Genomic DNA, 12,474 nt, shown 5'->3' on the forward strand with positions numbered 1-12,474 from the left:
TGCCTTGTTGACTGTCTGGATGATCTATCCATTGCTGCCAGTAGGGTAATCAGGTCCACTACTATAATTGTATTTTGGTCAGTTTCTCCTTTTAGGTCTATTGGAAATTGCTTTGTATATTTTGGTGCTCCCCGGTTGGGTGCATATATGTTGATAAGTGTTAGCTCTTCTTGATTCTTTCCTGTCATTATAAAAAGTCCTTCTTTGTCTCCTCTTACCTTTTTATCTTGAAATCTGTTGTGTCTGACATAAGTACTGATACACCTGCTTTTCTCTGGATGCGGTTCGCTCGGGGGGGGGGGGTGCTCCTCCATCTCTTCACTTCGGGCCTTTGTTTGTCTCTGGAGGTGAGATGAGTCTCCTACCGGCAACATATAGTTGGGCCTTGTTTTTTAATCCATCAGACTCTGATCGGTGCCCTTTGAGCAGGGCGTCCAGTTCATTTACATTCTGGGTGACGATTGATAGATAAATACCACGACCATTTTACCTTTTGTGTTCTGGCTGCTCTGAGTCTCCATTGTTTCTTTTCCTCTGCGTTTCTGCCTGCTATTTTGGTTTGGTGGTTTTCTGTGCTTTTTTCCTGTTTCCTCTGTGTTTCTTATGCTTTCTGTGTCAGCTCTGGACTTTTGTTCTGTGGTTATGTTAGGTTTGTGTAAAACGTCTCATATATACAATAGTCCTTTTTCTAGTGGCCTCTTATGTTCCTTCGCCTGTATACACTCAATTGCCTGCTTGTCCCGTTGTGATTGTCACCAATGATCTCTTTGTACATTGTGCGTTTTTGGTTTTACCAAATTGTAGCAGTTACCGTTATTTTTAATGCCCTTTTCGGCCTTTCAACTTTTCGCTGTAATTAAGTGTTCAGAATCCTGTTCCGAAGTCAGGTTGCAGTTTCCTGCTGGTCTGTCTGTCATCTCACTCACGGTTTTGTGTCCGCTTGTCTCTGTTTCCAGTGGCGGAGTTCCGTCTGACGTTTCCTGTGATGTGTCTCGTCATGGCAAATGCCCTCAGCTTTGTTTGCCTAGGGCAGCCTTTGTTTCTCCACATCTAAAGAAAAACTTCACTGGACATATTATCCTTGGCTGCTTTTGTTTCCTCTTTTTCTTTTTCAAAATTTTTTTCTTTATTGATTTTTTTAGAGAGAGAGGAAGGAAGAGGGAGAGGGTGATGAAAACATCAATGAGAGAGAACATCGACTGGCCGCCTCCTGCACGCCCCCCACTGGGGATCAGGCCCACCACCGGGGCATGTGCCCTGACCGGGAATTGAACTGGTGACCTCTTGGTGCAGGGTCGATGCTCAGCCACTGAGTCACACCAGCTGGGCCTGGCTTTAATGTTTTTACTGACAAATCTGATGATAGGTTAATGGGGGGGGGGGTTTGTACGTAACAGGTTAAGTCTCCCTTATCCCTTATCAGCTTCCTTGAGAATTCTTTGCATTAATTATTTTTTATTTTTTTATTAATTTATTTTTGTTACAGATGTTTCTCCTTTTTTCCCCATTGACACCCTCCTCCTGATTCCCACCACTCCCTGACCCCAGTCCCCAGCTTTGTTGTCTAAGTCCATGGTTACATATACATGCGTATAAGTTCTGTGGTTTAACTCTTCCCTCCCCTTCCATCCCTCTCCAGCTTGTTTTGTTCATTATATTCCACAAATAAGTGAGATCATGTGATATTTGTCTTTCTCTGATTGGCTTGTTTCCCTTAGGATAATACTCTCCAGGTCCCTCCATGTTGTCTCAAAACATAAGAAATCCATCTTTCTTACAGCTGCATAGTATTCCATTGTATATATGTACCACAGCTTTTTTATCCACTCATCTACTGATGGACACTTGGGCTGTTTCCAGATCTTAGCTATTGTAAATAGTACTGTTATGAATATAGGGGTACATATATTCTTTCTGATTAGTGTTTCAGGCTTCTTAGAGTATATTTCTAGATGTGGGAACACTGGGTCAAATGGCAGTTCCATTTTTAACTTTTTGAGGTAACACCATAGTGTTTTCCATAGTGGCTGCACCAGTCTGCATTCCCACCAGCAGTGTACTAGAGTCCCCTTTTCTCCACACCCTCGCCAGCACTTGTTGTTTGATGATTTATTGATGGAAGCCATTCTGTTTGTCATTAATTTTTAATAGTTTGAATAAAATGTATCTTGGAAAAGATCTTTGAGTTTTTCTGTTAGCTTTCTCTATTTTAAGTTTAGTTATTTCCACAGGCTTGGGAAGTTTTCATCAATTATTTCTTTGAGTAGGCTCTCTGTCTTCTTCTCCCTCTCTTATCCTCCTGGTATATCCATTATTCTTATGTTGTTTTTTATAAAGGAGTCACATAGTTTTTGTGGAGGTCTTTTTTGTTACTCTTAGATTTCCCTCTTCTTCCTGGATAATTTCTAGGTTTCTGTCTTCAAGCTTGCTAATTCTTTCTTCTATGCGGTATGCTCTGTTTCCAATGCTCTCTAGCACCCTTGTGTCATTTATTGAGTTTTTTAGCTCCAGAACATCTGTTCAATTTTTGTTTATATATACAGTTTTAATCTCTTTGGTAATGTACCCCTTTTGTTCATTGATTTTATTCCTGAGCTCATTGAATGAAATTTCTGAGTTTTCTTGTATCCTGTTGAGCTTCTTTATAAATACAGTCTTATATTCTCTGTCATTTAAGTCACAGTTTTCCAGGACTTTGAGTTTGGTTTCTGAAGACTTTATTTTATTTGTGTGCTCTCATATTACGTGGTTGTTCATGGTATTTGATGGATTGTTTTTCTGCCTGCACATTTGAGGTGGTGAATTCCTTTCTGGTGTAGATGTTTTGTACTCAACAATTCAGGTTGAGAGGCTGGGTACTTTTTTTTTGTTTTCCAAGAGAGAGTATGATAGCGCACATGTTTGGTTTTTCTCTCCTGCAGTATTTGTGCCTCTGAGATCTCAGTGCAGTGTGTGGCCTTAGTTAAGGACTAAGTTAAGGACTTAGTTAAGGACCTGTGTATTGACTGGGATGGTGGGTGTCCCTCTGTGACCAGCTTGCCTCAGCTACGAGACACCACCAGTGGGGCAATGTGGCGGATGGTGGCAAATGTTTTGCAAACTCCCAGTTCTACCTCCATTGTATAGTTGACTTGTCCCTGGCCTCACTGTGTTTTTGAAGGTGTCTCCGTGGTCTCTTCCAGGCTTTTCTATGATGGGTGGGTCAGGGGAGACAAGATTTTGTGGCTCCGCCCCTTTGCCAGCTATGGCTGATCAAGGCATCTCATCTTGACCCAGCTCTGTCAGGATGGGTGTGGCGAGGGAGACAAGTTCATGATCTTGTAGCTCCGCCCCCCTGACAGCAATGACCAGTGGCACCGCAGTGCTGTTTGGGGCTTCTCAGCTTTCTCTGCCAGCCTCTGCCAGGTGGGTGTGGCCATGGGGGCAAGTCTGCAATCTCATGCTTCCAACCCCTTGCCAGCAATGGCTGCTGGCACAGCTGTAGTGTTTAAGGCTTAATAGGCACTCCTACCAGGTTCGGCCACGATGCGGCCTTGGGAAGGGAGATGCCTCTTCCAGGGGGAACCCTGCTTCTGCCCCTCTTACACTGCAGGCTGTAGCATGACGGCTGCAGCCAGCTTCTCCACTGGAGCCATGGTGGGCACAGAACTGTCTGTGGCCACCGCCCCTGCCCTTCTACCCCTCCTCCCCTCCTCATCCCTGCCTTCCGCATCTTCAGAGGTCTTTGCCATTCTATCAGTAGTGTTTGTGTGTGGAGCAGGGAATACTATGTTGTGACAGTTCACCTGTAAACTTAAGGGCAGAAACAGAGGCATCTTCTCATTCCTCCCTGTTGCCGATGTCCTCAGTATTAAATTTACAAGACGAATGGTTCTTATTCCAAGCATCGGCACTATCTTTCTTTCTTTTCATTGTCCAATCATTTAACTAAAATGCACTGAGGCGTTAGATATAGGTAATGCATGATTGTGCACATACCAGTTAATTGAAAAAGCAGCAGATACTGGTTGTCAGGGAGCCGCACTGTCTAATCGTTCAAAATGTTCATCCGTAGGGTACTTAACTATGAAACTGGCATAACAAAGGTGGGTTGGCATATGCTATACATTGAATGTTTGTGCCCCCCATATTTTATGTAGAAGCCCTAATGGGATGGTGTTCAGAGATAAAGCCTTTGGGGGTAAGTAGGGTTAGATGAGGATATGAGGCTGGGATCCTCTCATAGGATTAGCGACAGCCTGCTTGCTGTGGGCCACGTGAGGACTTCGTGAGAAGGCTGCTGTCTGAAAGCCAGGGGGCGACGTCTCCCCAGAACCTCACTGTGCAGCCTGCCTGGTCTTGGACTTCCAGCCATCAGAATCGTGGGAAACGCGACTTCTCTCGTTTCGGACACCCAGCCTAAGCAGACGAATACAGGGCAGGGGTAGACACTTCAGGTTGTTTAAAAGTCAAAGACAGCCAATTTTTCAGGAAGACTGCATGGAAAAAACAAACAAATAAAAACACTAAGATTTAACGTGTGTCTGCTTGGGGTGCTTTAAATATGTAAACATTGCTTTATCATTTCTCATGTCTATCATGGTTGGCAGCTCGGTGGACAGGCCCAGTGCAGACAGAATCTAACATTTGGACTTTCCTTCCGTATAAACAGTGATGGAAATATGTACGATCCTGGTTTTTCCTATTTCAGTGGTGTGGTTATCATTTTTCATTCTGCCAGAGCAATGCCGTCATGTCGGGTAGAGTAGTTTATCTTTCCTTGTGAACTCAGTGGGAGCAGAGACAGGAACACCATCAACTGCACAGGCCCTCAGCTTCAACTGAGCAGCTGGGACAAAGCCACTTGGGTCAATGGTACATGCATTGCCTTGTGTGTGAAAAAGGGGAGCGAAAAGAGAAACCGAAACAACTAAACTGAAATAGGATGAAATCAAAAGCGAGGTGAAGAACAGACGAGAATAAGAGTCCAAGGAAGGTAACAAAAGAGGGGTAGGGTTGCCCAGAACTTTTTTATCCTTTTGACCCAGACAGCTCATACCTAGAAATTGTGCTAAGGAAACAGAGATGTGCGTAAACCTGTACTCCAAAAAAAAAAAAAAAAAAAATCATCCTAGTGATGCTTGTAATAGTGGCCTATTTTCATTATGGAAAGGAATTCTACAGCCTTTAAAATAATGAAACTAGACCAGGGCTAAATCCTGTACGGCACAGATTTGTTTTTACATTTTTAAATGGTTGAAAAATCAAACAGTTATTAGGTGATGTGAACACTGTATGAAATTCCGATTTCTGAGTCCTTAAACACGCTTTATTGAATGTAGCCACAGCTGCATTCAGGCTACAACAAAGAGCTGAGATGTTGCAAGGGACCATCTGCCGTGTAAATTCAAAAACATGTATCCTCTGGCTCTTTACAGAAAAGGTTTGCTAACTCCTGCTGTACAAGAATACAAAGTAACAAGGAAATAATCATAATATATAGTATTTTGCTTCTTGTATTCTTCACTATATAATTCCTAGAAGTGGAATTGCTGGGTCCCATCAGTGTAAGAATTTTAAATGCTCCTTTATTATTTTTTTCTTCACCAACCTCACCTGTTTGATTTTTTTTTCTCTCAATCAGTTTTCACATGTGGTACTGTTATTACTCGGAGACTATTGTTTTTATTTAATAGAAGTAGGAAGTACGATCAAGTTATTTAGGTGAGTGTGTAGATTGACATTTTAAGGCCTAAACTTTTTTTAAAAGAAATAAGGTAAAAAGTGAAGGGATTAAATAACAAACAAACTCACAGACAGAGACAACAGTATAATGATTACCACAGGGAAGTGAGGTCGGGGGGCAGGCAGAAGGAGGGTCAAGGGGGATAAATGGTGATGGAAGGAGACTTGACTTAGGGTGGTGAACACAGTACAATATACAGATGATGTACTATAAAATTGTATCCCTGAATCTATATAGTTTTATTAACAATGTCACCCCAATAAATTCAATAAAAAATAAAGTAATGTCGGTTGATTTTTATATACATTGAACCATTTAAACATTTATTCTGAAAAGATTAATGAAAGAAGTGCATGGGCCAACCAGCCTCAGGTAAAATGTTATGTCATTTAAAGAACACTAAATTGTACACTTTCCTGAATTTATACCCCCTACCAAGTAAACATAATATACATTTCAAAAGCAATTTAATATCAGAAAGTTTATGCAATATGTGAAAAAAGATGTTGCGTTTTCCAGAAGGACATTGAAAGGTGAGCGTGGTGTTTGTGGCTCTATGCCGTCTACCTGCAGACCCCGCCTACCGCACCCATGAACAGCTGCAGTCCTGAGACTGTGTGTGGTCCTTCCATCACGCAGCTGTCTGTCCCAGGCCCCTGCAAGAAGACAGCCATTCCACAGGTCAGCCCAGCTCTGCCCAGTCTATACGGGCAGGTGGCAGGCTGGATGTTGCTGCCGCTGAGACCTGTTTGCACTGAAGGCCCCTCCTGAGAGGGGCCAACTGCCCCCCAGTGAGTTACCCAGGTCTCTGCGTAGCCTACTGCTTCCCTTCGCTCGGTTCTTGGAGCCCCTCCAGGCTTCCCCAGCCTCCGTGCGCACCTGTTTCCTGGTAAGTTTCGAAATGATAGGTAAGCCGGTCAGTATGGCTCCCTCTACTTCCTGTTTTCTAGAGCTGCTTGCCTCTGGTTAACCGCCCTCTTCCCAACGTTGTGATGGATTCCTTGCTCCTAGCAGTCTTCTGTCATGTCGCGGAGCTGCTGAGGAGGAGCTGTCTGCTATCTCAACTGCAAGTCACAAAAGCACTCTTCTCATGCTTTTTATAGTCGTAATAACTAATGTCTTTATTCAATGAATTTGAAAATTAAAAGCATTTAATAGGTTCACCCAAAACAATACCTGATGCGGCCACCAGAGGGCCACAAAGATCCGGGCGTAGGAGAATTAATCTGGAGTCAGAAATTTTAGAACATACATATATATATGTATGTATGTTCTATACATATATAAGTATATTCACTCACTTAAAACTTGCCCGTGGAGCCCTGGATGGTTTGGCTCAGCGGTTGGAGCACCAGCCTGCGGTACAGAGAGACCCGGGTTCGGTTCCCACTAAGGGCATGTACCTCGGTTGCAGTTTGTCCCCGGCCCTGGTTGGTCGTGCGGGTGGCAGCCACTCGATGTGTCCCTTCACGTCGATGTTTCTCTCTCTCTCTCTCTCTTCCTCTCTCTCCCTCCCGCTCTATCTGAACAAAAAATGGAAAAATGTCCTCGGGTGAGGATAAAAAAAAAAAAAACTTGCCCGTGGAGTAACCTGTGATGTTGCTTTTTCTTTTTTCATTGCCAAACTTCTTTTGTGTGTGTGTGATTTTTTGTCAAACTTCTTGAACTCACCACCGTCTTCAGCCCCTTACCATCAGACTATTCCTCCCTTCCTCTGAGTCCTGTCAGCCAAACTCCTGCGGCTGCAGATGAACCAGGTCGGGAGAGGTTGCTTGCAGGGTCACTGTTCACAAAATGGACTGTGTTTTCCCACAGAGGTAATACTACAAACGGTTATTGAGGCTGAGGTAAGCCCATAAAAACCTGAAACGAAAGAACTAGGTAGATTGACTTTTTTTCCTTCCCCACACGTGAAGCCAGCCTTGGGTAGAAGCTACTGGAATCCCAACCTTTAATCAAGAAGAGTCTGCCCTTCGTGTCCAGACATCCCCCAGCTCCCTGGAGAAGGTGGAGGTAATGGCTGGTCTTAGCCAGACTGCTGCCCTATCTGGGTTTGCAGCCGTTGGGGAAAGAAACGATTTTTTTTTTTAATGGAAATTTTAGCTTCACAACAAAATTGAGCTGAAGGTAGAGCTTGTAGCACCTGCCCTTGCCTGCTGAATTCATTCTTTATTTTTCAGTGGCTTTCAAAGCATCTATCTTCTGACTCTTACACTAATTGCATGTATTCTCCAGGGGAACGCCTTCAGGCCAGTTCTGCTGATGCTTTTATGGTCATGAGTCTTGGACCAAGCTACCTGCCTCTGAGTAACATTAATAATGCAAACTCATATGTCACTGACTCACTGATCTCACAAACAAATCCATTTAATGCCCGCCACCCCACCCCACTTCCAAGTGTGTGGGTCGACTCCAGGGGGTGTCTGACTTCTATTTAGTGAATGAATTCACTCTGTTGCCAGTGGCCCCTGCGGGGCAGGAAGTAGGTTTCCTCTACCCTGCTAGGTTCTTCCCTGAGCTAAAAGTTAGTCTGGTCCATGTGGCTCGGTGGTTGAGCATCGACCCTGCACCAAGAGGTCACCGGTTCAATTCCTGGTCAGGGCACATGCCCAGGTTGTGGGGCCTGATCCCCAGCGGGGGGCATGCAGGAGGCGGCCAATCAGTGTTCTCTCATCAATGTTTCTATCTCTCACTTCCTCTGTCTCTAAAATCAATAAAGAAAAAAAAAATTTTTTTAATTAAATCTATGTGAGGCAGATTAAATTAGCAAGAGAAAATAACCAAATTTTGTTTTATATGTATCTGAGGGAACCCCACATACATGAGAGGAAGAAACAATGGAAAGAGAGGTGTACATGACACTCTGACTAAGGACGAGGCAAGGCACCTTGGGGCTTGGGGGGGAAGGTCACTGGCAGAATGAGAAGAGCAGATGTTCAGTCGAAGCTTTCTCTGGCCTATAGGTAGGTCATAAAAAGTTATCTCTGGTGATAACTCTTGTTATGGGCAAGGCCCGACATTTCAACTCTTCAAGGGAGAGGTAAGAGTTTCTCATGAGCCCGCAGGGTCTGAACTACCTTCAGCTCAAAATAATTCACAGGCTGAAGTGTTCTGAACCCTTTCACCCCACTGGTACCTTGAGTCTCCGGTGAGTGCCGCCTCTGCTCCGCTGGGTACCCCGCCGTCTGCTGGCACCTGGGGCGCTGCACTGAGCACCAGGGTCTCTGTCTCGGCACATTCTGTGTGTCACACCCTGAAATGCTAGAGCCTTCGATGTGCCACCGTTTGCGTCTCTGAGTGAGACAGAGAGTGTCCCTTCCTTGGCACTACATTCTTTTGTTGGGGGAGCTGTTGAGGGCTGTGCTTCCAGGGTACCACTGCTGTGCCACCTCTTAGACCTTCAGACCTGCCGCGTTTCTGAGTCAGCCAGGAGGGGTGGGGACGCAATCTGAATGCCAGTCCCTACGCTGGGGTTGGCATCAGCTTCCCACCACACACTTGTGCTCTGCTGCTGCCTGGGTTCTTGCTGTTTGGCCCCCTTTTCTATTAAAATGTGTTATTTCCCAGAAGCATCCATTCCATGTCCCCACAAACCCCAAATACACACCCGTGTGACTGCCAGCCACGCCCCCATGTCTGAGCCCCGCGTGGGGACCTGGCTTCAGGATATTCTCCACGGGCCCACTTTCGACATCTCGTTGGCCCCACTTGGACTATTTTCTTATCCTACAGTCACCTTTAAGAAGTTTCCCTCAGTAATCCGCCCCATCTCATTACTCCTTGTGCCTGGGTTTGCACCATGCCAGGGGTTGCGATGACTGTCCCGTGGTAGCTGTCTCCTTCTATGCATGACTCCCTCCCCGCAGATGCCTTTTACTTCACCTCTGTTTTAGTACGTGTTCACTGACTTCTTTAGAGAGAGAGGAAGGGACAGAGAGATAGAAACATCGATGTGAGAGAGAAACATCAACTGGCTGCCTCCTGCATGACCCTGACCAGGGCTGGGGACCGAACCGCAACTGAAGTGTGTGCCCTTGACTGAAACAGAACCTGTGACTCTTTGGTCCTCGGGCCGACACTCTAACCACCGGTTAGAGCAAGGAATACCTTCTTAATATCACATTTTCTAATTATTCATAAAAGATAACTACTAATTTTTTTTTATCCTCCCCCGAGGACATTTTTTTGTTTTTTGTTCAGATAAAGTGGGAGGGAGAGAGAGGAAGAGAGAGAGAAATATCGATGTGAAAGGGACACATTGAGTGGCTGCCACCCACACGACCCAACCAGGGCCGGGGACAAACTACAACCGAGGTACATGCCCTTAGCAGAAACAGAACCCGGGTCTCTCTGGACTGCAGGCTGACACTCCAACTGCTGAGCCAAACCGGCCAGGGTGATAACTACTAATTTTAAAAATTGAGTTTGTATCTAACAAACTAGTTGTATTCAAAGTTTGTAGATTCTTTTTTGTTTCCTCTGTGCATATTAACATTGTTTGCAAACAGTAGCAGTTTTGTTTCTTTCTTTGCAGTCCCCAACTTTTACTTCATTTTCTGGTTTCACTAGATTTCCTAGGTGTAGTTCACCATTGTACACTTTAGCACAACGCTGAGTAGGAGCAGTGGGGTGGCTATACTTAACCTGTGTCCTACTGAAATGCACATTTCCTGGTATTCTAATGTTTCAAATTAAGTATGACATTTGCACTTTTTGTTAGATAGCTTTTTATCAGATTAAAAACATTGTCTTCAAGGTTTGCGGGGAAACTTTATAATAAATGAGTTGAATTTTTATCAAATTCTGTTGAAATATATTTCTCCTTATTATTGCAAAGAATTTCCAATAGGTTTGTTTACTTAAAAAATTATTGTACCCTTAAATTATCTCCACTTTCTCATGATGTGTGTGTGTGTGTGTGTGTTTTTAATCCTCACCTGAGGACATTTTTTTCCATTTTTTGTTCAGACAGAGTGGGAGGGAGGGAGGGAGAGAAGAGGGAGGGGAGAGAGAGAGAGAGAGAAACATCGATGTGAAAGGGACACATCGAGTGGCTGCCACCCGCATGACCAACCAGGGCCGGGGACAAACTGCAACCGAGGTACATGCCCTTAGCGGGAACGGAACCGGGGTCTCTCTGGACTGCAGGCCGATGCTCCAACCACTGAGCCAAACCGGCCAGGGCTCATGATGTGGTTTTAATACATTAACTCAAATCTGTTTCTCCTACTCGAAAGCTTCATTCCCACTGACACTGAGTAAGACATGGTTTTGCAGTTCCTATTGTCTTAAGACATCTAAGATTTGTACTAGTCACTTAAAGTTTAAGTGCATTCAAGTGAAGTGTTATGGCCCTGGCCAGTTTGGCTCAGTTGTTAAGAGCATCTGCTCTCATACCGAAGGGTCATGGGTTTGATTCCCAGTTAAGGGCACATACCTGGGTTGCAGGTTTGATCCCCAGCCCTGGTCTGGGTTGTGCGGGAAGCAACCAATTGATGTGTCTCTCTCACATCAATGTTTCTCTCTCTCCCCCTCCCTTCCACTCTATTTAAAAATCAATGGAAAAGGTGAAGATTAACCAAAAAAAAAAAAAAAAAAAAACTGTTGTGAAATGTTTTCTGGCTTGCAATGCATCCTTAAATTAGGAAAAAAAAATGTGATCATGTACTACATTTGAGCTATTGGATGCGATGAACTATGAACACACATTTATTGAGGACTTCCTATTCAACTGTTTCTCCAACTCATATATGATGTATTTCATGGTGGCAATGCCTGGGTAAATGAACCAGAATTACTGATACTCATTAATATTGAGACTTTATTTTAAAGGTATGACCAATTTTCCATTGCCACCCCCAACTCTCTTCCCAAATCATCCAATCAAAGCCCAGATACTATAATAATCTTTCTAAACCCGTTAGTGGGACTTCCCTTGGCTCCCCAGGCAAGGTGTTCTCTGCTGCAAGGAATACTAAAGGGAACTTTTTCAATTCAAGGTCTTGACAGGAACAAAAGACCTGTCAACGAAAGGCAATCGATTATTTTATTTCGGTTCTGATTTGAATACGTGAACAATAGAAAAATAAATGTTCACTGAAACAGGAGACCTTTGAACACTGACTGCATATTTGATATTAAACATAACTTTTTTTTTTTTAAGGGAGGATAATGGTATTGTGGTTAGGATTTTGTTTTTAAAGAGCGGTTATTTGTTTTTGTAAGGACATGGTAACGTATCTATGGATGGAATGATGTGATCCCAGTATCACCTTCCCTAGGGGGAGAAGTCAGCTCCAGACAATTAAGGTCGTCAAAATACCATTAATTCCTAGAGGTCCTTAATGGATCATTATTCTGGGGTTTTTGTTGTTGTTAATCCTCTCCGGGGGATACTTTTTCCACTGATTTTTTTTTTTTTCAGAGCGTGGAAGGAGGGGGTGAAGACAGCGCTGGAAACTGGTGTGAGACAGACACGTGCATCAGTTGCCTCCAGCATGCACCGCCCCCCAAACCAGGGCGGGAGCGAACCTGCACCCCAGGTGCACGTCCCTGACCGGAAACGGAACCTGCGCCCCTGCAGGTGCACCGACTGGCACTCTAACCACTGCACCACCCCGCCGGGGCCAAAGTTCTTATTTAAAAAAAAAAAAAAATCATTTGACGAGAGAGCAATATTATACGATGAAATTAAAGTCCATTGCAAGGCACCCCCAAAACAGGCGTTCACGGGAGGGCCTGGCTTCCTC

This window comes from Molossus molossus, unplaced genomic scaffold, assembly GCF_014108415.1.
Source record: "Molossus molossus isolate mMolMol1 unplaced genomic scaffold, mMolMol1.p scaffold_m16_p_5, whole genome shotgun sequence".
In the NCBI taxonomy this organism is placed as follows: Eukaryota; Metazoa; Chordata; class Mammalia; order Chiroptera; family Molossidae; genus Molossus; species Molossus molossus.